Source organism: Pteropus medius, unplaced genomic scaffold (genome assembly GCF_902729225.1).
Source record: "Pteropus medius unplaced genomic scaffold, Ma_sr-lr_union100, whole genome shotgun sequence".
Lineage (NCBI taxonomy): Eukaryota > Metazoa > Chordata > Mammalia > Chiroptera > Pteropodidae > Pteropus > Pteropus medius.
In genome coordinates, this window is record NW_024346667.1 from 17,436,823 (window position 1) to 17,464,045 (window position 27,223).

A 27,223-nucleotide genomic window follows, 5' to 3' on the forward strand; every position below is an offset into this window, starting at 1 on the left:
AATGGGGCGTGGGCAACATGTCCTCTTGGTATCTTCGACTCTACAGAATTACAGAAACCCATGTAAAATCGTTCACGTCTGGACTGCTAGAGAGCCCAGTGGTTATTTCTTTGCATTTGAGGAGAAATTACATTGAATACAACTTTTCCCTCAGCAGAAGAACATCTTTCCTTAAAGTCAATGAACAGAAGATTTCATCTCAAATTTTTCCTAGTTTATTAGTCAGTCCCTCAATTGCTTGCCTTAATCATGCTGCCAGCTAATTGTGATTAGGATTAAGGGAGGAGGAAATGGAATGAAATCAGAATAGAGAATAAGGGGAAAATATCCCTCTTTTTGTAAAACGCTGAAACTTCATAACTTAACTTTTAGAATGAAACTTTGCTTCTTTTTCATCTCCTCTCCAAAGGAGTTTCAGCTAACACTGCCCTGGTTGAGGTCCCATCAGTGGAGCCAAGCTCAGCTGCTCCAAGCAAGGAGGGCAGTTTCAGCCTCCCAAGTTCGCGGATATTCTAGCCGAGGCCTAGCGGGGCTCGGTAGCCTCCTCGCATAGTGTTCCGGCTCTAGTTTACTCTAATGACTAAGGTCTTTAGATCAAACGTGGCCGTTGTGATCTCAAGGAACCACAAGACAAACACCAGAAACAGAGCGTGAGTGTGAGCAAAGTTAAAGTATACACTGGCCCTGTCAGTAACTAACTATATGTACAGAAATGTTTTCTTTCTTTTATCGAGTTAAGGTTTTCCCAGCTAACTCATGTCATAGCCACCCCCATTCCTGAAGGCATTTCACTTGTTCTATTTTGTGTTCCTTCTAGAAGTCCACATTTAGAGGTCAGCCTTCCAAGGAGAGCTATAATAAATGAACTTTCACTGTGGGGGAACTCTTAATTAGATAATGAAAAGTGAGGTGCAGAAGGGCTATTACAAGCAAGTAGCACTCAGAGGTCCTGCACCGCCTATCCTATCAACTAAATTGTGAATGCCTTCATCGAAAATGGTGAGCAATACTTTACACACACACATATCACCACACCACGTAACTATATGCACACATACCTGGATTTAACATCTGACATACTCCTCGAGTCAAGTTCCTGAAAATCCCAAACACTCTGCAAATGCTGCTTTGCAACTAACTTTCTGATTCTGTCCACAAAGGTAATTCTCTAAATCATATCTGTTCTCTTTGTCCCAACAACGTGGATCAAATACATACTTCTGAATTTGTAGAAAAGTGAGCCATTTCCCAAGCTGCCTTCAGTGCTTCCTCTCAGATCCTGGGTATGCAGAGCTGCAGCCAGGGCAGGGAGGAGCCTCAGGTATATGAGCAAGAGCAGGAAGTCAGGACTAATTATATCTTGTTTTATTTGGCTATCTGAATAACAAATGAAATGGCATGTTTCATTTCAGTTGGTTTTTAAGAGCAAATTACCTCAGGCTGATATTTCATTCCAATGGACTAGATTATTTGAAAGTGTTAAAATTAATATTATGATCAAGTACAGACCTAACTCTTTTTCTTTGAAAAATATAGATTTTCATGATAAAAAAGCTCTCCTTTCTGATGACAATTAGAGCACCCACAACCTGGCTACATTCCATCATTCGGTGTTTATATCCTGTATGCTCCAAAGCTTCTTGTTGTGGGATCACACAACATGCAAATTTTAAAAATTGGCTTCAGAGGCACATAAAGACTTTGCATAAAACAACAACAACCTCTAAAACTATTATGTGGTGCAAGTACTAGGGACAAAGGCTTTAGTGTATGTAGACGGGAAGTCATAATAGTTCCTTTGCTTGCATAAATAAAAATGTTTTTTGTATTTAAAAATGTCACTGGTCATAATGGCTATATATGTGTTTGCTATGCAAGAAAAGTTCAATATGCTGAACACGTCTCTTGTAGAGCAAGATTCAAACGCTGAGTCCAACATGTGTTTATGAGGATATCTAGAACATAGGATCTCGGCCTCAGCCACACTTCTCTTCAGAGCTCCTAAGACTGGCTTGTGACAAAGAAGAGTGTCAACAGCTTACTTTATCCTTTCAAATATGTGTACATGGTGAGAAAGCCTTTCTTTACTACCTTATCATTCTGGCAATCTATAGATAGATGTTGGGGAAATAAAAAATTATTCTCTGCTAGAAAAAGATGGAAGCAGCCATACTATACGTAAATGCTGCTTCAGACTCACATCTTCCCTCAATTCGAGGGGCAAGAATTATGAGTCTCCCTCCAATTTTAATGTTCCATTGGTCCACAGTTTTCCAAGGTTATTTGAAGTTGGGCTTAAAAATACTTATCTGAGTACAATGTAGGTTAATTCTGAACAATCTAAAAACATTCCCTGTGGTTTCTAATGGCTAAAATTATTCCATAGGCCCAAAGATGGAACAGGTTGGAATAAGTTAGTGGGCTCCTTGTCACTAGATATACTGAAGATGGAGGAACAACTGGCAGGGAACTTTGAGAGAGAACTCAAGAAGTAGATGAAGATTTGATTGAGAGACTATGATGACTGGTGCTATAATCTTTCTGTCAGTAACAACTGACAGCTGATACATGAAAGTAGGACAAAACATCTAATGCCTGGTGAGCTGAATGCTAAAGAATGGCATAATCTCGTAATTATGATGTATTTACTAGATCACTTAATTTAATTGAAACAACTCGAGATTTACAGGGGCTTTTTATTTTTTTAATTTATTTTTATTTTTATTATTTTTTTTAGGCGAGGCAACCTTTGGGTGACCTCGCAGATTGCAAGTATCTTGTCAGCTTAAAATCCCTTATTTTTTATTTTTTGTTTTTTATGCCTACAGCACCTGGTCTTCCTAGGTGGTCTCCCATCCAAGTACTAACCAGGCCCGAACCTGCTTAGCTTCCAAGATCAGATGGGATCAGGCTTGTTCAGGGTGGCATGGCCGTATATTTACAGGGGCTTTTTAATTAGGATGGTTTTGGAGGGACGCATTAGCTGTTAAGTAAAGCTTATACTGAGCACAAAAAATACTATAATAATTCCATGTTTACAAACAATTTGCATTACAAAATGTATTTTTTTAAATTTCACACTTTATACAAAAACCTAGGTCAATATGTGACAGTAGAGTATTTCCTTTAAAATAAAGGCTCTCTAAATTTAACCATATTTATTATTAACTTGCTTTGTACTAAAGTTTCCAACATTTCTTTGCCAAGGCTCATGTTTTAGTCTTCATTTCACTGGTGTAGAATCTCTGACTTTGAAAATTTTTTTTCTGTTAGGAAATGACATGCTAAAATTCAGACCCAATGAGGTGTAATTTAATTTTTCAAAAACACACTTGAGAGCTTTAAAGAGGTTTAAAAATTTCTATAACTAAATAATTTTTATGAAATTCATGTTATACATGAATATCCTACCCTTTCCCCCAATTTCTGATTTGCCTTCTTATTTTTCAACATTCTTCTTGGAAAAGAATCACATACCACTTAAGGAGTGAAGGAAAATCATGATTCCTGGTGGGGATTGGTTCATCCATAAAAGTATCTGTTGGGATAAAAAAGTGCTTTTCTCTATAGAAGGAACTCCCTGTCAGGGTCATACTGCCTGTGAGCCTATACAAGCTACATCTGCTTCCCCAACAGTTCGACCCTCAGACCTAAGCCTCTGCAGAAGGTGCTAGCCTTCCGACTTCTGCACTGTTTCACTCGTCTCTGGCCCATCAGGTATTGTCTAATCTCAGCATTGAGCGGGGGAATAAAACTAAAGGAAAATCAGCCCTCTAAGTAGTTGTACAGAATCACTATTTTTACTCTTCACTTTTGCCCCAAAACAACTCTCCTAAATAAGATATAAAATGGATATTTTTGCTCAATATATATAACATGCAGATATTTATAATCATGACCTCCCATTTTTTGAATTTATCCTCATGTCATTGGGAGGAAGAGAGCAAATGTCCCCCTCACCCCCACCTCTTCTTCCTGTACAGCATTACTGTGATTTGTAAGTGGCTAAGAATTAAAATAATAGCTCTAAAATTCTGGCAGGATTAGAAAGAGACTTTCTGGCCAGCGACTAAAGAGTTAACCTTAGACATTACAAGGAAAATGTTAAATCTGTTGCCAAGTCATTTACTGCAATGTTAAAAGCTTAAAGAGTGAGTTTGCCCAACACTCTGGAGCCTAATAATGTAATTGTAACTAGTATACTGAGGAGATGGAACAGCCTTCTAACACGGTTTTAGAAGTGATTTATTGATCCCTGCACAATAATTTTTCAGCGATTCATATAACCAGAATTTATAGATTTATTCCTAACTACAGGAAAAGCTGACTTCACTCTTGTACCCTGTGCCTTCTCACATTAGTCTTTGAATTGCAATTAGCTAAGTTAAAGCATGATCTTGAAAAGGCATTTATTTCCTCCACACCCTTGGGGGACAGGATCTAGTTTGCCAGTTTGGATTGTATCACTTCATCTTTAGAAAGCCATTTAAGTACATTTATATTTTTAGCAAATAATACCATCAGAATGTACATACTTCACATGAAGGAGGAAAGATATTCAGAAAGTACTGTTGTACTTTGGAATATTATTACACATGCATGATACGTGTAAAGTATGCAGGCTACTTAGGGGAGGTGGTAGTGGAGGATGCCTGCAGGACTTTTCCAATTTGGAGCTCTGTGAACATCAAAAGGAAATTGAAAACATTTAAAATATAAGCTAATACTCCCATATATTGAAATTTGTTGTAACTGATACAGAAATCTGAGATGATATAGCCTTTTAAGAAGAGAATTTGGCAACACTAAACGTATGCATTTGACCCAGCAGTTTCATTTTTAGGAAGTTATGCTTTGCTATGTTCCCACAAGAGCAGAAAGACATAAAAACATATATGAACAAGGATGTCCAAGTTAGCACATTCTTTAGAGTAATAAGAAAACACACGTCTTGCCCTAAATGTCCATCAAAGAGGAAATAGCAATTTAATTATGGAATCCACTCAAGGAAATACTATGCGGTCTTTAAAAATGTTACAAAAAGTTGTCAAAAATATATTATCCAGTAAAACCACAACAGTACAGAATTGAACAGTGGACTTCTGGAGGGATATATAAGAAACTTGTCACTTTTAAGTTACATTGAGAAGAGAGGGATTGAAGCTGAGGGAAGATAGAGAACTTTCATTTTTCATTTTGGAATTTTCTATGATTTTTTTTTATTTCAAGCAAATACTACTTTCTACATGTTAAACTTATTAAAATGTACAAAAATGAAACCTAGAGAAAAACGATATTAGAATACCCAATCTATGTTACATTTTAAAAGTTGAAAAGAAATATACACGTTTTAGGGCAATTATGTTGTATTAAAAGAGACTTGCATTATCATTTCATCATTCATTAACTCCTGGAGTCTTTTAACACATATTTTATTTGTACTACCCTCATAAGGTTGTTAGGAGGATTAAACAAGGTAAGGCATGTACAACCTTTGGTTTGTGGCTTGATGCATTTTACTCAACAAGGTTATCCAGCTGTTATAATTTCTTATACAAGCCAAGGGAAGTGTTCATTGTAGGGGCATAAAGAGCAATTCAGAAAAGTCTGACTTCAGATGGATGCAACTAAATATCAGTCTTCTATTTCTGCTCCTAATTGAGACCCCCTCCGCTAGACCTCGGTTACAAATTAATGGGTTTGTAATATTTGCCTTTACTCTCTTATCTATGAAGCTTCCTACTGCTAGGATGGCCACTGTATGCTTTCTAAACTCATGGTCACAATAAGAATTAAGTGGATTCTACTAAAGAAAACAAATGTTAGCATATTGTCCAATACAATAAGGCTTTAGTTCTAAAACTACATCTGTCAATGCAGAGATGCTTAAAAAAAAATTCACACCAGCCAGGGATTATCTCATCAGGTAGTGGGTGAAAAATATCACAGTGTTTCATAAATGAGGATCTGTAGAATGTGACATGTTAGGGTTGTACTCTGTTGTGTTTCCTTAACGACCAAGCAATAGAATATAGTAAAAAGTTCTTGGCTCTGCTGAGTCAATGTCTCAAGAACAGGATGCCTTTTTAACCATGAAGTGATTCTTACAGAGGACAAAAGAACCTGAGCTCCATCTCACAAGCATCCCTTGGGCTGAATCTTGAAAATCTTGCTGGGAGAGGAGAGAAGCTAATTATGAAGCAAAATGAAGACGTCGCTATGTAGAAGACGGCAACGTGCCTACTCACGTGCAGCTTTTACTCCAGTGAAGGTGAGAGTGGGGAGAGAGAATAAGCACTTAAGCTACCCTATAAATAAAATCATTTTAGATAGGGCAATGCCACAAAAAAAAAAAAAAAAAATGCAGTAAGAGCGATCAATGCTCCATTAGGTAGGATAATTGTAGGAGAGAGTGAGGTTGTTTTATGCTATCACAGTACAGTGTTTTTCACCAAGATTGTATACGAATAAAGATATCAGCACATAAAAAGAACATTCATGAAGAGACCCTGAAAGCAGATGCTTGATGCAAAAGTACCCATACCTAGAGACTCTCTAATGAGCATCACATCGCCTATCTCCAAAAAGGCTCCTTTCCCTCCTTGCATTTGTTAGAACTAGCAAATCTTTCACCTTCTAAGCAAATAGAATTTATACTTTCTTTCATGAGAGCACTCTCTCATATTAATTTATACCCATAAGGACCAAACAAATGTTCACTTATGACTTCATACAGAATTCATGTCTATCTCTATAGTGAAATGGCTCATTTTCTCCCTCCATTATGTCATCGATTTCTAATTTTTCTCTCAAGCTGTAAAACAGCTGCTGCTAATGCATATGGACAGATTTCAAAATTGAGGCTCCTATTACATTATGAGCATTACTGCGAACTGTTTAGCGTTCTCCTTTGTCTGAGACGGCTATGGTGAGTAGGGAGAGCGGACGAAAAGTAGCTTAGGGGTTGCTGGGTAAGAACTGCTTGTGGTACTCTTTGGAGCGTATAAGTCCTTTATAAGAAGCAGACAAACCAACAAAGAGTTCATGTCAAATCACCGTCAGAAGCTGTCAACAACCCCAAGGGAAAGACCTTAGTCGACAGAAAGGGGGAAAGGAAAAAAGCAGCAATGATGCAGCCTTGTTCTAAGTATACAATTTGAATAAAGAAAGCAAGCAAGTCTTAAAAAAATATAAGTGTTAACTATGTGGACATCTGTTAACTTGAGGGGTGCACTGTAACAGAGTGGTTACATGGAGGGGCTCTGAAACCTGCCTGGGCTTTCTTTCCAACTACTTTAGGGACATGTGCCACCATTCCTTGTTTGAGAGGTCATTTCACACATAGGCTTATCCCTGTTGGGATCGACTGTTATGTGTCTTCCTAGCAGCCTTAAAAAATATCTTTTTCTGTAAATAATTAAATAATTCTGAACTCTGAAGTGGAAAAAAGGCAGTAAGAAAAATATATTCTCTAGTAATAACTGAGCCAGAGAATCTACTTTGAATTGCAGTCAACTGTCAGCCAAAACTTTCTGAAGAACTTAACTAAGCTAACCAGACCCTTTTAAAATTTTAAATGTCAGAGAAAATATTTTAATTCTAATCTTTACCCTTTCCAGGACTTCTACATTTAAAAGGCTATGGAAATATTCCATTCTCTTCACAATTGACAATTAGTGTAGCACTTTTGAAGTTCATTGAAGACAGAAGGGTAAGAAGAGAGAATTTTTTTTTTTTGAGTGATGGACTTTTCAATTTTTTTCTTTCCCAAACTATGTTTGCTATGCAAATTGAGGGCAGACTATGTTTTCATAATATTTTATTCATAAGTATTGCTTTATGTGCTGTTAACATAAACACCTTAAAATTTTTAATAGTTTTGAGGACTTGATCTTCTCATATTTATATCATTATATGGAGAAAATTTTCTGTATTTTTAAATTGTATTGTTACCAGAAAAGTATAAATAAAGGCTCCATGTCACGTATATTCCTGAATGATGAGACTTACATCGATTTTATCTTTACTTTCTGAGCCTTTATAATGTAAGACATCACAGGTAAGATACTATTTATTTTGTGACAAAAAGAAATAGACTTTCTATGATCATCACTTAGAGCCATGGAAATTAATCTTATGCCACTGAGATCAAGGGGAAACCAGAGGCCTTAAGCTATGTGGTGGCGATGGGCCAGATCTTGATTCATTCTTGGAAGCTTCATACATACTATTTCACAAGTGATACCTGGAGACCACTTTAAGTATATGTCATTTTGGTGTTAGGATTGTTCTGGAGAGAAGAATGTTTCAGGGGTGGGTGGTAAAGTTGTAAATAGAGACTGATGGACTGCTATCTCCAAAATCACACAGTTGTGTGCTCTCCACACACTTGTCAAAGCTTGGCAGCAAAACCTCACGCTTGGCCCAGACCAGGGCTGGAGTCCTGCTGTGGAAGCAGATGGCTGGTGGCCCCTAAGTCATCTGCACTGGTACCAAAGTATTCTGCTCCATGGGTTCTAACTTACAATACCACCTCCCAGCTCTCTGAAGGGGAGCCACAGGCAATATGATACAGGAGTGGGGGCAAGCGCAGCATCTGGCATGGGACTCTGGCCCTTTCTCCTGCTTCCAAAGTCTGTGTGGGAAAGTGGAGCTGCCTGAGGTCAGGAAGAGGTGGTGGAGGGCCTGAGATCTGCTTAGGTGAAGCTGCATGCCGCCATTCTTTGAACAGTGGCCAGGAGACCACTTTGTCACCTGGTGATAAAGTTGGCTTCCTGCCCCAGTTTCTTCTTAGAATAGCAAATAGCATATAAGGTTCAGCATCCCTGTGAGGTTGTCTCCTAGTTTTTAATAATTCCTTGTATTTATTTAGTGCCTTTTTCCTCTCCCAAGAGCTAACTATAAGAGTTTTCCATATGTTACTTCAATAATCCTCATTAAAGCCCCGTGCCTGGGCTGGTTAGAGAACAGTGCTAATGGGGCCAAGGTCAGCACTCAGCCTCTCACAAGTCCCCTGTGAGCAACCCCATTTGCACTGAGAAAATCTGTTCCATGGCCTTACTCTGCACAGCTAACCATAACCACTTTGTGAGGACAAAGATAATGGGTGGTAGCAGTATTAATAATAATGATGATAATAATAATAATAATGGCAGCTAACATTAAATGAGTGCTTACTCTGCACCAGGTATTTCCTAAGTGCTTATCATATATTAACTAATTCATCTCTCCCAAAAATTCCATGAGAAGTACTATTGTTAGGCCCATTTTAAAGAAAAGAAAACTGAGGCCCAGGGAGGTTAAGGTCACACAGGAAACGGCAGAGCAGGGATTTCAGCTCCATCAGTCTGCTTCAAGGTATCAAACTCTTAACCACCACTCAGGACACAGCAGCACTGCGAACGGCACACCTCAGTGTACAAAGTTCTTATATCTGGACATTAAGCACAACTTACTAATACGTAGTACAAGGTGAAGAGTTGAGAAGAGGGATGCAGTGAACAATTAAAAGTCACTACCAACAATTCCCCGTGCTATACACGCCATAGACACCGTCTCATTTAATCTTTATGGTGGCATTTAGAGGTAGGCGCTGTTACTTCCATTTTATAGATCAGGATACTGAGAGTCAGAGAGGCGAAATAATTTGAATGCTGATATTCAGTGGAAGAGCCGGAATTAGAAATCTGTCTGCTTCCAACGCACGTGCTGCTTTCAAGAAACTTCAGATGGCATTCTCAGTTCAGTTAAAGGCAATATATTTATGAAGAAAAAACAGAGGTTTAGAGGAGGTGGAGAGACTTACCATGAGCGATGGTGTCCAGGACTAGCACACTTTTGGCCTTCCACTGCTGTGTCCTCTTTCCTACAACTACCAAACGACTATTTCTTTTAACCCTATTCACATATCTCAGTCAAACAGAAAATAGGTCAACCCATATGGCCACAGGGACAATGCTGGGTGATGGGAGAGAACAGCAAATTACCCATCAGAAAATAGGGATACCACAAACCGTATTATTTGCTTATTGGGCAGATTCAATAAATAGTCCATCTAAACCACTGGGACAAAGCCAGTGCTCAAAAAATGTTTAAAAGACATCAACATCCAAAGAGCTTCTGCCTGTCACTTGAAACAAATGAGAGTAATTACTTAACCATTTCCCTCTCTGGAAGCACCATTCTCTTGAGAGAAGAGTGGCCTCCAGAAAGCATGGGTTCTGGTTTCAAACACATTTAGATTAGAACTCTGGCTCTGTCATTTCCTCCATGAACTTGGATGTGTTACTCAGCCGCTCTGAACTTCAGTTTCCTAATCTGGAAATTGGGATAATGGAATTTATGTCATGAGATTATTAGATTAAAATAGAAAATAAACATCAAGAGGCTCTCAATCAGAGCTCAGTAAAGGCAAACAATTATTGTTAAAGATCTTCATGGACACTAAAATATAGAACTCTGATGCTATTTCTCCATTTTTGTGAGATCACCCATGATTTATAAATGGGAGTTCACTCGTGCATCTGCAGATCCTTTTAACTGATCTGCTTTCTTAAAAGTGTTCATTTGTGGAGGGGAATTTTGCTTTTTCAGCAGACAGAGTTTCAAAGTGCATTGGCAGGACGTGTTGGGTGCCTTGATTAATGGCTCAGTACACATTCGCAATGGTAGTAATAACTAGCACATGTGTACTGGAAATCACACACGGCATACTGTGCACTCGCATTCTGATAAATAGCAAGATCTTAAACAGGGATGGTCTGGCTAGCTAGCTGTGATGACTGTTAACACTACAAATGCCAGCTTCTGGACTGCAAGTTCCTCATAGATTAAATATCAGAACCCAAAGAAAGAAAAACCCCAAATTGTTTCCTGCATATTATCCTCACATCAGACAATGCAATCTGGGTGTGAATTCTACCGGAAAGCAATTCTTGCATTGTGGTTAGCAAACCAGACTGCTTCTCCCTTCTAGTTTCACTTGATCTAATTAAGGATAGGGCACAGAATCTTGACCTAATGCTGAGATCCTTTAACAAGTCATTTAACGTTAGTTGTATTCCGTAACTTGCCAAATTATAACATAAAACGTTAAGTGCCTATTTCAGTAAAACCTAAGCTTTTGTGTATGGACAACATTTTAAGGTGCTAAGGCTGGCACCAACAGGGCTTCGAATATCCCTTTCTCTCCAACCCCAAATACTCTGCTGTCTCCTCAGACCTTTTCCATCTGCTAAAGATAAGGTGAGGCATACATCTAACAATCACTCAGGAGGCTTCTGCTCGGAAATTTCTCTTCAGGGTGTCACAAGATAGCAAATACCAAGGTAGGGACAAATGGTTTCTTCACACGCTGTTGTCTGCTGTCAAAGTATGTTCTTGTTTCCTGTCCTACTATCACAATATGGATATATTTCTTAAGTGCAAGAGTCAAGCCTATTGTGTAGAAGATGCCTGCACTCAAAACAATATAAAAGAGGCAGTGAATGGAACAGGTCTATCAGGGCTGAGAGTCCAACTGAGTTTCATGTAAAGTTTCGACCACTCTATTAGCCTGCTTTGACCCCAGAAACTATTTTCTTCAGGAATTCACTTCCTCCTCAATGAAACATGCATAAAAGAATCTAGCCAGAGACCTCTCATGTATATGATGAGCCTGAAAGACTTAAGGGCCTTAAATGTAGTAAGGTTCAATATTTTTAATTCAGTAAACACAAAATCTCTAAGTACCCTGAGACTGGGAAATAGGCACCATGTGCAATCATCCTAGATGAGCTTCTTATCAGTGAAGGGGTTATATGACACAACTCATGGAAAGAAGCCAGCACAGTGCCAGTGTGTTATGGGTACCCAATTAATGTTGACTGCACTGCCCATTCCCTAGGCATCTATTCTACTGGCATATCTAGGTTTTCAAATTTCAATTATGAGCTCTGTTGAGTGGTAGGACTGCAAGAACTACAGTGACTGTCTTTGAGGGAGCTGGCTATGAAGCTTTCCCTCAGAGAAGTTTACAAGTGATATCCAGCTGGAGTTCGTGTGATTAGAAGGTTCCCCAGACAAAGACCTCATCAGATTCCCTCTCATGATTCATGGTTCAGGTCCATTATATGATCGCTTCTGGAAAGGACTTGGGGAGACAGGCTTTAAATATGAAGCTACAGAGATAGACAAATACAGGGTCCTGAGCTTATCCAAGAGTTGAGTAGGGAACCGAGACAGAGTACTCAAAAGAGAGGGGTCAAATAGGTTGGCAAAATGAAGGGGCTCAAAGCAGGATTCAACCAGGGTTGGATGGCAAGTTCTAAGAGTCACAGCCGAGTGTCCAGGGTAAGCAGGGAGCTCTCTTGAGCAATTATTTGGATTAGATGTGTGTGGTTGGTTTTTATGTGCCAGCTTGGTCAGGGGGCAAAGGCAGATGTGTTGCATTTAAAGAGTCTATTCTGGAAGGGATCACGTAAGAGGGTTTCTTCAAGTATGATCTACTGATGCCTCAGTATCCTCTGAGGTGCTTATGAAAATGCAGTTTCCAAGGATCCTCTCAGGCTTCATGAATCAATGTGAAATGAAGCCAGGGACTTGGAATTTGTATTTTTGACAAGCACTCCCTCCTTCGCACTCCCATTAGATATTTAGGAATTCTAAGGTTTTAAAATCACTAGAATATGGTAAAGTACAAGGAATTTAAATATAGGAAACTTGAGTTCTATTCTTGGCTGTGTGATCTGGGGAGTGACTTGACCTCACTTGAGCCTTAGTTTCTTCAGCTGTAAAATGGGGATAATGTATTTCTTCACAAAGATTGCTTAAGCGAAATGAAGATTGAAATTGTCTGTAAATGCAAATGTTTATAATTATCACATTTCCAAGACAAAAGGAAATCTCAGAGACTACAAACCATTGCACCTACAACAGATCTGGGCATCATTATTCATCTCAGAATTGACCAGTGGTATATCCCTTAGCTATGTGTCTCCTGAAGGCTCTTCAATGGTCTCTCTATCCAGCACTTATAATTCTGCCTGATGGTCAGTCTGAGTGCTGGCATTGGGAGATGGACTGCTCATTTTTCAAATCCTGGAGTGGTGAGGGAGAAGTGCTGTGAGGGGCTAGAAGTCTCAGGGGTCTGCTCCTCTATGGGTGAATTCCAGGGACTTTTAATGTGCTAAGCTACTTGGGACGGTAGCTGGGGTTAAAAATTAAGAAGCGAAGGCACAGGATTAGAGTCCCGAGTGAGTTGATGAATTGGAGAAGTAGTCAGGAACAAAGGAAAAAACAGCTCAATAGGAAAAGTTCTGGATGATACATGGAGGAAATGGTTATTATCACAAACACGGGCTAAGCAACGTCCAGCCAAATGAGGATAATAAGCTGAAAATGATCCAATGAGGTCTGGTGGCCACTTAAAACATGAGTGTGAAAGTTGGCTGGACTAACTGATGCACAGTTTGTAGGAACTGTGAGGTAATCGCCACTTTATCCTACCTTTATGAGACTTCTTTGTCCAGTTCTGGACTTCAGTTTGAGAGGCATGGAGTGCTTGGACACAGTTCAACAGATAGAAATAAAAATGATGAAATTGTTGGAGAACAAGACTATGAGGAAAAGCAAAAAGATCTGGTATTATTTAACCTAGAGAAAGAACACTAAGGAGAGACTTAACTTACAGTCCATGAATTAGAGTTGAGAGTGACCAATTTCTATTTGTGTTCTGTTGAGTAAATAGGCTTAAATTCAGTAAAAGGGATATATGTTAAGGAAAACATTTGTATTTGTGTGTGTGTGTGTGTGTGTGTGTGTGTGTGTGTGTGTGTGTGTGTGTGATGAATCTTAAGAGTCTGAACAGGCTCTTATGACAAGAGGAATCTTTTCAAACACTGACCCTGGGCCACACCAGACTGGGGGATATGGATATGACAAAAAAGATGATTTCAACTATTTTGAAAGTTGGAAGGAAAGACAATACTGACTGGATTTGAAATCAGCCCTAGCTCTAGCCCAGAGCTATGAATTGGGGCAGGCAATTAACTTCTCTGGTCCTCAGTTCCTGCATCTGTAAAATAAAGGTAACAGGCTAGATGACCTTCAAGGTCTTTCTCAGCTATAAAAAGTCATATTCTGTAATGTTCAAGAGTAATATGGTGGCTGTATTTAACATGCTAAAGTTTTCCTTCCAGTAAAGCAAAAACAGTAAACATGCTGAAGGGAGGGGTAGGCATTTGATCTGGGCTTGATGGGCTGATGCCATGGGTTGGGGTGGAAGAAATCGTGGAGAGCTATGAGGCCCTTGTGGCGGACTATCTGGCCTTGAGACAGGTAAAGAGAATGCAGGATATGCCTGGAGTAGGGGGGAAGCATGAGGGGTGCCAATAAGCCGCCTAGGAACGAGGACAAGGAGAGAAGACTGTGGGGTGTGAAGGACAAGCTGATGAAGATAAAGCATTATAAGGGACCCAGCCAAACCCTAGGACTTGGTCTAGACTGGACAGCTGATGAGGCCCCTCCAGGGACCGCCAGGAGATCAGGTACAACCTGAAACCAAAAGAACTGGGTCTGTATTCAGGTAGGAGAGGCCTCAATACTTCAGAGACCTAACAGTCTGAAAGCACACAGACATGGGAGAGACAGACTTGATTTCCATTTAGCCTCTGCTACTTACCTCTCATGTGATCTTGGGAAAGATGCTTATTCTCATTAGAACACAACTTCCAGATAATAAAATGGGGATAATAGATCTACCTCATAATATTTTTATGAGGATTAAACATGATTATGTGCCTGACACATAGCAAGTATGGAAAAACTGCTGTAATACTGACTTGGGCCTGGGAATGAAATTAAGGCGGAAAAACTTCCGTTACCTCATGGTTTACAGAAAGAGCCTGAAACTCAACCAAAATTAAGCTTTTTGTAACCTGTTCACCTACATTCCTCGATCTGATCCTCAGGAATATTAACAAGGAGATAACACCTTGTATAGGTCAGCCAGCAAGCTATAGAGTCGTGACGTTATTAAAGTCTTCTGGCTTCAAAGTCATTGCTTTTTTCCCTAACACCTACTTGGGAAAGAAACAGAAGAACATGGGAGACAGATTGGTGCTTTAAAATTATAACCAAGGTACCTGAATAATGTGAGAATGAACCTGTACTTTGGTCTGATTGCTGGAAGTTGTCTACTGACAGTCCCTTGTCCTTGAAAAGTTGCTAGACCCTAAGTCTCTCCTCCCATCCCCAGTCTGCCACTAACTCTGCCAAAACAAGCAAAGTCAGAACTAGATTAGCACAGCTTTCTGTTGGTCACGCTTATTGAATGAAGAAGATTCTTTTGTTTATGTCTTTAAATAGAATCCTTACCACTGATCACTCTCTCCAGGAGCCTGTAATAAAACTTAAGATCATTACTGAGTCACTTAGCTCTTTTTTCCCTCATAGCCAAGTAACTATCTCTCCGATCTCTCCTCACAAAATTCCTTTCCAACCAGCGAAGCACGCCTGTGACTCTCCTCTCCTACTTTAGATACTGGTCCCAGGACCAGACATTCACTTCTAGTGAGGCGAGACGCGCTGCTTTGGAGCCCAGAGAATGGCTCGCCCTGCCAAGCACTGACGTCTCCTTTCTCACCCCAGAATGCACTCAGACTCTCTCTGGGACCCTTTCTTGCCCTGGGATTATTTAAAAAAATTTAAAAGAGCTGGCATTTTCTTTTCAAAATAATTTAGATAGAGTCCTGCTGGAAGCAAGGAATATGACTAAGTGATTTCTTAAAGTCCCTTCCAGCCAGTGATTCACCAGACATAGACTTTTAAGCTGGAATAGACTGTCACACTCTGGGCCAAATGTCTCATTTTTGCAAATAAGAGTGGATCCAGAGAGGTTAAGAGTTGTGGAGGCTGCTTACTGCAGTGGGAAGAACATGGGATTTGAAGTTAGAAGTTCTGAGTCTGAGGCCAAACTCAACCAGCCACATGTTGTGTGACCTTGAGCAAGTCATTAACCTCTACAGCTTCAGTTTCCATATTTGTAAAAATGGAAACAGTACTACATACTCTACCTGCTTCCTAGTGTAGTTTTGAGGATAATATAACATATTTATAAAAGACAAGGCAAAATGTAATAAACTACTTTATCGACATGTTGTACCACTAAGTAGCTTTTTCAGGGTCATCCTGTGGTGGACCCAGGATCCTTGATTCCAGTGTAATTCAATTTCCATCATACAATGCTGTCTTCTTGACATTTTTCCAGTTCTATAGTTATAAGATTTTCTCATAAGCCACTACACTAATTTGATCACCACATGCTTTCCTTTAAACCCCTGGATATATACATAGACTCAAACTGTGGGAAAACAGACGGGCTCAGATGGATTATAGACCAGCTTTTGAAAACTTGTGGATGTTCTCTCAAGCAGCCTTCCATTACATCATGGTTATGGCCCTCAGACCTTGGATTGATAGCTTCCGAGGGACTGGGTATATTCCCGAGCTAGCTTCCCTGTAGCTTCTCTAACCAGTTTCATAACACCAAACTGGACACTGGAGATGGATATTTGATAGCTTGTAATGGACTCTTAGGCTACAGCATGTACCTTGAAGACTGAAATAGGATGAGAGTGAGCCACAAAGTAAAGTGATAATAGGTAGTTGAAGTTCATGCTGGATAGAGATTTGGGAACATGTTCAGTGGTAATAGGTGGTTTACTGTGCCAATTTGTGGCAGTCCACAGAAGACAGGCAGGAGATGGCAGCCTAGTCTCACAAATGACGTGTGAGCCTAAGGTTTATGTGTTTCCATGGACCACTAATAGAAGGGGCTACTGGGCTCCGAGCCCCATCATCAGTATTAATGCATTGGAAAAGATCAACCATGATTCATTTGGCCTCATATTAATCACAGGGTATAGTGAGTCCTCAGAAGGCTGACCAAAATCATCTCTCCCACTCATCAAGAGACATCATACATTGCCATGCTGATTTATATGGCCCTCTGGTACAATGGGTACCTTTTTTCATAACTGATGCTTCCCCAACAGAAATCCTACTTCTCCCTGTTTTCTTAAGCATAAAAAAAGTTCAAATTTTAGAAACAATGGTGAGGCCAAGCCTACCATAAATAGAGAATATAGTTGTTTTCTCTAAGCAGTAAAAAAGAAAAAAAATGTGTGTGGGGGAGGGGGGGGTTGGAGAACACTGTGAGCCAGTTCAGCCAACAATTTCTATGTTAAAAAAAAAAGTTGAAGTTGGAGCCATGTGGTCTCAATAAAGTAGTAAAAGATATTTTCTTTACCCTACACTTCATGTGCCCATAACCTTCCTTTTAAATCATCTCTAACCAGCCCCAAATCACTGACCGCAAATCATTTGGTGGCTTTGGTCTCCAGGCAATGCAATGTGCTGGAGTAGACGGGGAGCCGCTCCCAAGAGCGCTCCGAGGGAGCTTCCGCTCCCCAGCCAGGCACACAGACCCCAGCAAAGCCCCGAAAGTGTTCCGCACCGAGATAGCACATGACATCATAGCTCAGTCATTCAGGAAAAAACTGAAACGGCTGCAGAATCGCACAACATGCCACAAACCACAGCGGGCAGATAAAGCCGAAGAACAGCTTTTCTTACGAAAACATTCACGAATGCCACAGGCAGCTGGCAGAGACACGTTTAATTACATTTACAGAAACCCATCGTATCCATCAGCCCCGCCATCTTTGGAGGTGACCAGCAAGTGGGAAGGTCACTGAAGTCCCTCTTCGAAATGGGAAAGCCAGGAGAACTTGAAGTTTATGTCGCTGCATTTCATAATGTGTGTTATGGCGAGATTTGACCCAGCTGTAAAATCACTTGGTAGGCTTTGAAAGAATTCCAAGTGAACTAGACCTCAATGAGTAACCTATCTTTAAATTTATAGCTGGAGATTAAATGCAGGCGAAGGTGTGGTAAATCAATTATTCAATTCATGATTAATTTAAGAGACACGGAGCTTGTCCTGAGCATAAACAAAGCTCATTCGATCACCATCCGCCGTCACATCAGAGGACCCTGTCTTGTATTTTGCAAGTGCCATTTGAACTTTTACTTTTTATAAAGGAACTGTTCAAAGAGTTGTTATGTACACTTTGAGGGGATGGTGAGGGGATGGTGAACGGATTGGGGGTGCCTTTAGGGTCCTCAGTGAAACAAAGTTTAATGTGTGTTGGTAGAGTTGATGAAAGCTCAAGGGGGAAAAAATCCAGATAAAAATGCTATTTTAAAGAGTACTTAAGCATCAGTTTACACTAATTGCTAAAGTGGGAGTTTGAAAGGAGACTGCAGAATCGGCTATGAGACAAGAAGGATATGCCTGAAAAGCCCTATGGACTTTTCTAATTTTAGCCCCAGAAAGCAATCATTGTTGCTAATTCTACTCTGTGATTTCACCTGTGTGAAATGAGATTTTTCTACACTAAAAAAATAAATAAATAAATAAAGCAAAAGCACACAACAAACAACACATGAAAACACTGGTGATCAAAGTAGGTCTTGTTCCCTAAAGGAACAATGAAAAATTACATAGTAGCTTGAGACAGTAAAGTCTAGTAGCTATAAGCTTTTCAGAAAGATGTTATTTTCTAGCCTGGAAATGTATTTGGCAATAATCTTTTTCATCAGACACCCAAGGATAACTTTCCATTTCAGTTGGGAGTGAGGGGAAAGTTCAAATGTATGCTCATAATATCTTCATGTAACTTCTATAGCAATGGTTGGAGAAAATGCAAGACTCTTGGGTTACTGGAAATAACCTGTTTGCCATTATGTGGGCAATTATAGCTTGGACTTGCTTTTTAAAATTGCTGGGTTCAGCAGAGATTTCCCATGGATTTATCAGCAACAGAAATAAACATGCATTCCACTGAGCTCCAGTTGTAAGTGTGAGAAGGGCCATTTATTGAATGTCTTTTTCAACATGTGGACAGGAATTCCATTTAAACTACCAGGATCTTAAAGTAGATTCTGGTATCCTGATGATTTTCTTCATCAGAAGTTGAAAACAAATTTCAGCCCCATCTCAAGTGGTCCTCTCCCTTGGCCCTTGCCACACACATCATCTCTCTCCATCAAGAGCCTATCTGCTGACAAGAGAGGTGACTTCTCATCCTTGTAGAGCTCGTGTCAAGGTCTTTACGCTTGTAGTGCAGGAAGACTTAGGGAAATCTCTTTAAAGGTCATGTTGGTTACCTCTGGATTAGCTAATTTCAAGAATTCACCAAAACTGAATCTTTATAAAACAGTGACAGCATGCTTTCCATACAAACTAACGGAGAATGTAAATTTTTCTGTTTAGTCTTTCCAGGGTAGATGAGTCATCAAGAATGCATTCTTCCCTATTGTATTCTGCCTGCCACTTGTTCCCGGGGAACCACAGCCAACTGAATGCTAACGAAGACAGGGATCTCATGCAAAGGGCTTAGAGGAGAACAAGAGAACAAGAATGGAGCACGGGAACTTGTTAGACAAAGAACTGCAATCAAGTGAAAGCCAACAAAACATCTTTCAGGCCACTGAAGAGCAACAGGTGTGAAAATGCCCCAATTTGTCACGGGAAAAATCACCAAAACCTGCCGTTAAAGGGTTTCCAGCTAAAGTTCATTCAGCCACTGAGCAGCAATGCGGCTGTCAGCCTGCTTGCTTTGCTAGTTTCCTTCTACTTTGCAGATTACACTGAAATTAGAAAAGAGTAGAAGCGAAGCTGGTGCAAACCGCTCCAGGCATATCAACTCCCGAAAGAGAAGCTTCTCTCAAAGTATCATTAAAAAAAATTTTAAAAAAGAGGGAAAACGGCGGAGAAATTCAACCTCACGCCTCTCTCCCCTCCCCCACGCCAACTCTAACAGAGAAGTCGCGCGGAGCAGGACCCACCACCCCCGCCCCCTAGGAGCGGTTTGAGGAAGCATTAGGAAAACCGTAGCGGCGACGGTCTTCGGAACCCCTACCAGCGAACACCCAGAACACATGAATACCTGCACGCCGCTGCCCCGAAACGTTATTTCCTGCACCGCTACATACAGTTAACGCTCTCACTTACCGGCTGAGCAGGAAACGCCCGCTGCCCCTAAAGAAACTCTTCCCCGGGGTCTTTCAGTTCTCAGCTACTCCCAGCTTGCAACGTCAGGGCTCTGAATTCAGTCTCGTTTGCAGAACACAGCACAGAAAATGAACAAGCAGCCCAAAGCCCGGCCCCTCGCAGGCTGCGATGAAGACGTCGTGGCGTTCTCGGGCTCCCGGGAAGCCTCCTGGCGGCCAGGCAGCCGCGAGCAGGGTCGGTGGGGCGGCCGACTGCGAACGCGCCGAGAGCGCCGCGACTTGCCGAGGGGCCCGTGTGCGCGGGGGTGGGGTGGGGGACTGCTGGGGAGGGAGAGAGGGTGTGTCCAGGGGAGGAATGCTGCTAACTTCCAGAAATAACACTCAGAGGGGACGGAGGGCGATCCATCTCCCCTCGCTCCAAACCAAACCCTTATCACACTTAGAAAGGCGTTTGCTGTGGGAGATTGCAGTCACCCGTGGAGAAGGCAATAAGCAAGTTCTACCCACGCTTTCTCAAGCCCGTTCAGCTGTGGCTTGAAGCATTTCGTAAAGACTTCTGACCATTTAGTCGACCAAGACACCTGGGGGGAATTCCAGGTGGTGACTGATAGTGAATTTGCATTAGTTACGAAAGAAGTCAGTTTTCATCTTGATCTTCCCAGCATATCCTTTCACACAAGCAGTATCTTTCGATTACTCTCCATCTACATTATTTCTCGTGAATTAAATTGCTTCTCTGATGCTGCCTTACTGCAAAGCTATAAATTAATTACTACATTACACATGAAGACCCTAGAAAAGGAATGCCAAGAAAAAAATGGTTTTTTGTTGTTGTTAATTTTTATGTTGAACAAGTCTGCCATTAATCAAATCTTTCCACCAATATCTAGGAACAGAGCCAAGATTGAGACTCATCGAGAGATGAACATGTGCATATGTCTGGTTGTCCCACAGTCTTTCTTTGCAGCATTATGTCACAGTGACTCAGTTACCACACAGATATTATGGAGAAACAATATGAGAGACAAAACCCAACCATTTAATAAAGACTTGCTCACCAACTATAACCAATTGACAGACAGGGCTTAAGTTTCAAAAATTTTAAAAGATTATTTCAATACTTCCATTGTTTTCTGTTTTCAAGTCACAGAACTGCTTCTCATTGGTCAGTCTGGGAAACAGAAACCCAGGATTGTATTGGAAAATTTAAGGAAGAGACTCATAAGGAACCCATGAAGCCATTCATTTTAGTGTAGCACATAAAATGTCAAAAACATGACAAATTCTTAAAGTCAATTGGAAAACATATCAACATATCAGAAAGTGTGTTCCAGAAACAGAATTATGATGAGCAGTTCAAATAGAAATAGTGTAACAAATACTTTTTGATATGAAAATAAAACATCAAGAGAGTTTACTATATAACTTTAGTTCATTTTTATTATTCTGAGAAAGTGATGGGTCATGAAATAGTGAAGTTTTTCTACATTATTGTATTTTCCTTTTATACGGGAATCACCAAAAAGGATGGCTTTGCTTTTTAAACTGAAAATATTACAGGTTTGGCAGGTTCATTCTCTTCTTGTATGTCATTAAGTCCTTTTATTCTGTAACTCCACACTTGATTTGTAGAGTTTTACTAGTGCCACTGAATAAGAGTCAAGAACTTGTGTTCATTTGAAAGAAAGGCATTTCACTGTAAAGCAGGGTGGCCTTGTTGGGTAGGTCTCTCTAAGATACATTTCAGATCCTAACCATCTTTCTCACCTCCAGGAAGGGGTGGTAGAACAATCTTTTCTCTGTGAATTAGGGGAAACATTTTATTGATTAAAATGCCCAGGCAAAAGCAGAAGGAAAAATCGAGGCTGGTGGTTCAGTGTGTGGTCACCATGAGCACAGGAACTTGAGTAGCCCTTTCAACTGCCTTTGCTAAAACTGTGGACATTTTTGAAGTCTGAAATTTAGTTGAGATATCCAATACATTAAATGTCTTAGTCAAAGATGACACTCCCTTCACTGGTCCTGTTAACTCGTGCAGATGAAAATGAAGGAATAGATGAAGTTTCTGCAGTCCTTCCATATTGTCTACATGAGGAGGCTACCTTTTGGGCGGCAGCTATTAATGGGGCCAAATGTTCCTACAAACACTGCCTTTTGTTTCTGTGCCTGTCCATTTGCTTGTGCTCAAATGAGAACTATCCTAATGCTGAATGTTCTGTAGAGTTTCTTGGGTCATAGTGACAGTCTTCTCAATGTGCATAATCTATGGAGCACTTGTCTCAGGGAGCAGGGATGGCTGATTGTTGAAAATACAGATACCCTGGGCCTTACTCAGAACTACTGAATTAGGATCTTTCTATCTGAGGACCATGACATCAACTTGTGTGCATGTGTATGTAATTGAATGTTTTGAATAAGCGATGCATTCACGTAATTTTAATAAAGGTATATACACTGCAGTCTCTATCTTATCACTGTTTCCCATAGGTCTAGTCCACATATTTCCTTGCACGTAGCCACTGATATTAGTGTTTTCTGTGGACTTCCAGGTTTCTTTATGCACATACCTACAAATATAATAAATTCTTGCTCTTTCTTCTTTATTTCTTAAAAATACTATGTGTAGAACTATATCTATTCCCTTAAATGTTTATTTAATCAGGGCCCCACTGATAGATTTGAGTTCTCTCCAATATTTTCCTACTAAACAATGTTAACAAACTTCCACATAATATTTTACACTTGTGCAAGAATATCTGTGGTGTTAATTCCACAGTGAGATTCCTGGATTTTGGATTTCTAATTTTGATAGACATAGCCAAATTGCCATTCAAAGGGCTAGACCAATCAACACTCTCACTAACCATGTTGACTAGTGCTGGCTTCCCCATGGCCTTGCCAACAGAGCATGTAATCAAACCTCTGGGAGTTTGCCAATCTGATAGGTGATAAGTGATGTCTCAAGATAGTTTGATTTGTATATATGATTTTGAGTGAAGTTGAGCAACTTTTTCATATGTTTAAAAGTCAATTCTGTTCTTTTTATCATGCCCTCTCTGTTTATATATTTTCTCCATATTCTATTGGGTTCTTGGTCTTTGTCTTTATAGACTTCTTGAAATTCCATGTATACTAAGAAAATTATCCCTTCATGTTATGAGTTACAGATTGTTTTCTTATTTTATTATTTGTCTTTTGACTTGGCATATGATATTTTGTGGACATGCAAAAGTTTCTAATTTTTATGTAGCCAGAGAAAGTATGTAGAAAAGCCTTTCCTAAAGCATATGCTCTCGTGATTTAATATTTTTCCATTTAAATATTTGGTCCATTTCTATTTTTTCCTTATTTTGTTTATAAGGTATTAAGGTATGGTTCCCACTTTATTTTGTTTCAATTAATGATCTAGTTGCTCCACTACCACTTTATAAAAATTATTTAAAAATTTAAAAGTTGTTTTTAAAAATATATAACAAAATTTATTATCAGGTTTCATTTATGTTGTGGCACCCGACAGGACTTTCTCCCTTTTAAAGGCTAAATAATTCTCCATGATATGTGTATACCTCAATTTCTTTATTCCTTCATCTATGGATAGACATCTGGATTGCTTATACCTCTCGGCTATTGTGAATAATGCTGCTATGAAGCATGGGTGAGCAAATATCTATTTGAGATCCTACTTTTAAGTCTTTTGGACATATACCCGGAAGTGGGATTGATGCATTATATAATGTCTACTTTTAATTTTTTGAGAAACCTCTATACTGTTTTCCATACAGCAGCCGCACCATTTTACATTCTCAACAATATTGTACATGGGTTCCAATTTCTCCACATCCTTGCCAATACTTGTTATTTTCTATTTTTCGTTTTTGTGTGTGTGTGTGTGTGTGTGTGTGTGTGTGCCCTTGGCGTGTGTGTTTTATAGTGACTATCCTAATGGGTATAAGGTGATATCCCATTGTGGTTTTGATTTGAGTTTCTCTAATGATTAATGATGTTGAACATCTTTTCCTATGCTTGTTGTCCACTTTAATATCATTTTTGGAGAAATGTTTATCCAAATCCTTTGTCCAATTTTTAATCGGATTATTTTTTCTTGCTGTTGAGTTGTAAGAATTATTTTACAGATTATGGTGTTAATCCTTTATCAGATATATAATCTGCAAATGTTTTCTCCTACTCCTTAGATTAGCTTTTCACTCTGTGGACTGTGTCCTTTGCTGAACAGAAGTTTTTCAAGTTTGCTATAGTCTCACTTGTCTAATTTTGCTTCTGTTGCCTGTGGTTTGCCTTATTACCTCCTTATAATAGTAATCTTTTACCTACCATTTTGAGATGCCATTGTTAACATGTATTAAATTCCTGTCTAGAGTTGGGTCTATTTCTGGACACTTTATTCTGTTTCCTTGGTTGATCTCTTAGTTCAACTGCCACTACCACACGTTTAATTATTGAGGCTTTTAATTTTAATATCTCGTGGTCCTAATTCTCTCATTTTTCTTCTCTCTGAGTTTCCTGGTTTTTTTTTTCTTACGAACTTCAGAGTAAACAAACAATAATAACATTAGTGACCCTATTACTATTTTTAAAGCTAGAATTACATTTAGGCAATTAACATAGAATCAACATCTTTACATTGAAAAAATTTCCTAGCCAAGAAAAAAATATATCTTTTCATTTGTTCAGATCTTATTCTGTGGCCTTCAGGAATGTTTTACAGTTTTCTTCATATGTATCTTGCCCATTTATTGTTACATTGGTTCCTAGCTATTTTATCTTTTTATTACTGTTGTAAACGGGGTCTTTTCTCTCATTACACCTTCTTACTAGATATAATCAACTAATTACAGGGTATTTATTTTGTACTATTTTATTTTACTAAGTAATCTTATTGTTCATAGATATTTCTCAATTCTCTTATATTTCTAACCAAATAATAATATCATCTGAAAAAAAAAAGATTAACTTTCTGCTTTCTAATTTTTACTTTTAATTTCTTTTCTAATTTCATTGTTTATTAGGTCTAGTAAATGTTAAATAACAGTAATGATAGTCGGCATTCTTTTCTTATTTTTGATTTTAGAAGAAACGCCTCCAGTGTTTCTGTACTAGGCATGGCATGGACTTTGGCCTGGGAATGATGTATTTTATAATGCTAAGGAAATATTAATTTATCATTGTTTCATTGAGGGCTTTTTTCTTGGGTCAAGTTTGACTATTGGCTTTTGTCCAAATGCTTTTTTTGGTATCTTTAGGAATAATCATATAATTTTTCTCTTAAGAGCTATTAATTTGATAGAACATAATAAATTATTTGGCAATAAACTACCCTTGCATTCCTGAAATAAATTCCACTTAATCTTGGAAATTTTAAAAATATGCTTTAGATGCTATTTGCTAAAATTTTATTTAAATTTTTATACTCATTCATAGTTGAGATTTTGATAACAATTTCTCGTTTTATTGCATTGTGAGCACAGAATGTTATCTGCAATATTTCTATCTTTTGGAATTGATTGACTTTTTGAGGCCTAATTTATGGTCAATTTTCATGTATGTTTCTTGGTCACTTGAAAAAAAATGGTGGTGTCTATATTTTCAGGGTACAGAGTTGAATAAGATACATCTTATTAATTGTTATTTATGTCTTCTTTATACTTCAGATATTTTATCTTGATTTGTTATGGAACAAGAGAGTTTTCATTTCTGTGTATTTTCCCTTGCATCTTCTGTAATTTCTGCTTTATAAGGTAGCTGTATGTTATTTGGTGACTACATATTCATAATTGTTACACCTTCATATTGAGTTTTATCACTTAGTATTACAAAATACTCTTTTTCATATTTGTTAGCTTGAATTCCCCCTTATCTGACATAAGGTCATAACCTTACTTTATTTTCAGTTTCCTTTGCCTGGTATGTCTTTTCTCACTCTTCCATATTCATACTTTCTGAATTGCTTTGATCTACATATGTCTCTATGTACAGGATTTTTATCTGTGATATAGTCCACGGCCTCCATCCTTGCTCACTGAGTTCCTGCACCACGTGTTGCAAAAACGATGGATATAGCTTTCTGATATTTCTATTCAAGTGAGTCTTTCATCTTCAGAGAGAGAATTTTTTTCCTAGCACTGTGGGAGATCCCAACATCTAGTTTGCTTACATGCTATTTCATGAACAAAATGCTTATATCTGTCATTTAGGCATAAATATTTATAGTAATTTTTTCAGGAGTCCCTGTTATTTCTATAATAGAGTAAATTTCCAGATTCAGCTTTAGAATGATTATTTTGGTAGTGATACAAATGATACTTTACTTGGGCAGCTGACACATGATCTCTTTGGATGCTTGCAATAATACTGAGTATGGTAGAGCAGGGAGAAATTGAGGTAAAGCTTCTCAAAATTTTATTTTCTCAGCATCTCTTACACAAGGAGATGATTCAGCTTTCAGGTACACTATAGAAAGGCCTTAGTGCTGGAAGAGGTGGTTTCTAGGGCCCAAAGGACAGAGTTTCAAATTAATAACAAGTCAAGTGATACTAGGTTTACCTCTCTTCCGAAAATGCTAACATCGTTGAAACATTGAAGAGTTTACTTAGGGAGGCCATGGAATCTGCTTCTCCAGGGGAAACTTTAAAAAAAAATAAAACAGATCCTCATCTCTTTCAAGTGATTTGAGTGTGGTCTCCTTCCTCCACAATGCTCAAAACAAACAAACAAACAAACAAAAACAACCATCTCAGGAATCCAGATGATCAAACTTAAGCCCTAGAAGTATGATCAGGAGATGGTTATCAATGATATTCAGATTTAAAAGCATAAAGTGGTTATGTAACAAGATGCTACCTAATGGAGAAATTTAAGTAAGGACCCAATTACAGGAATAATAATGCTACTTTTCTTTTGGGGGTAGGGACAGGAAGATTACGATCAACTTCAAATTGCTTCATGTTAAAAGAAACAAAAGAATTTCCACATTTCTTTCTGGACTGAGAGAAAAAAGGCAAAAGCAGGGAATACGTGGACATCTTCACAGTGAGACACCTCAGGATTATGTTTTTTTCCTAACCAGAAATTCCCTAGTTGTAGTTGTCCCAAGATTCAACATCTGAATGACGCCGACGAGTAAGATGTTGTTTGAGCAAGACTGGAATTC

The 27,223-nt window shown here is 39.0% G+C and overlaps 1 protein-coding gene, 1 long non-coding RNA gene and 1 pseudogene across 3 annotated transcripts in view; 1 reads left to right on the forward strand and 2 right to left on the reverse strand.

Moving 5' to 3' along the window:
* Positions 1-27,223, reverse strand: part of PALLD (palladin, cytoskeletal associated protein) — a 316,986-nt gene that overhangs the window by 214,338 nt on the left and 75,425 nt on the right. The window contains exon 1 of one of the 2 annotated variants that reach the window (XM_039876333.1): positions 20,057-20,544. The exons of the other annotated variant lie outside the window; for it this stretch is intronic. The gene's annotated coding sequence lies outside the window, so the exon portion shown is untranslated. Of the gene's footprint in view, positions 1-20,056; positions 20,545-27,223 lie in introns of those variants that run through there. 2 annotated transcript variants of the gene reach the window in all.
* On the reverse strand, positions 2,820-2,938 carry LOC120613505 (uncharacterized; annotated as a pseudogene).
* LOC120613492 (uncharacterized) lies at positions 17,480-21,480 on the forward strand. The gene is made up of 2 exons (XR_005655723.1): positions 17,480-17,838; positions 19,316-21,480. It is a non-coding gene; the product is annotated as an uncharacterized LOC120613492 (long non-coding RNA).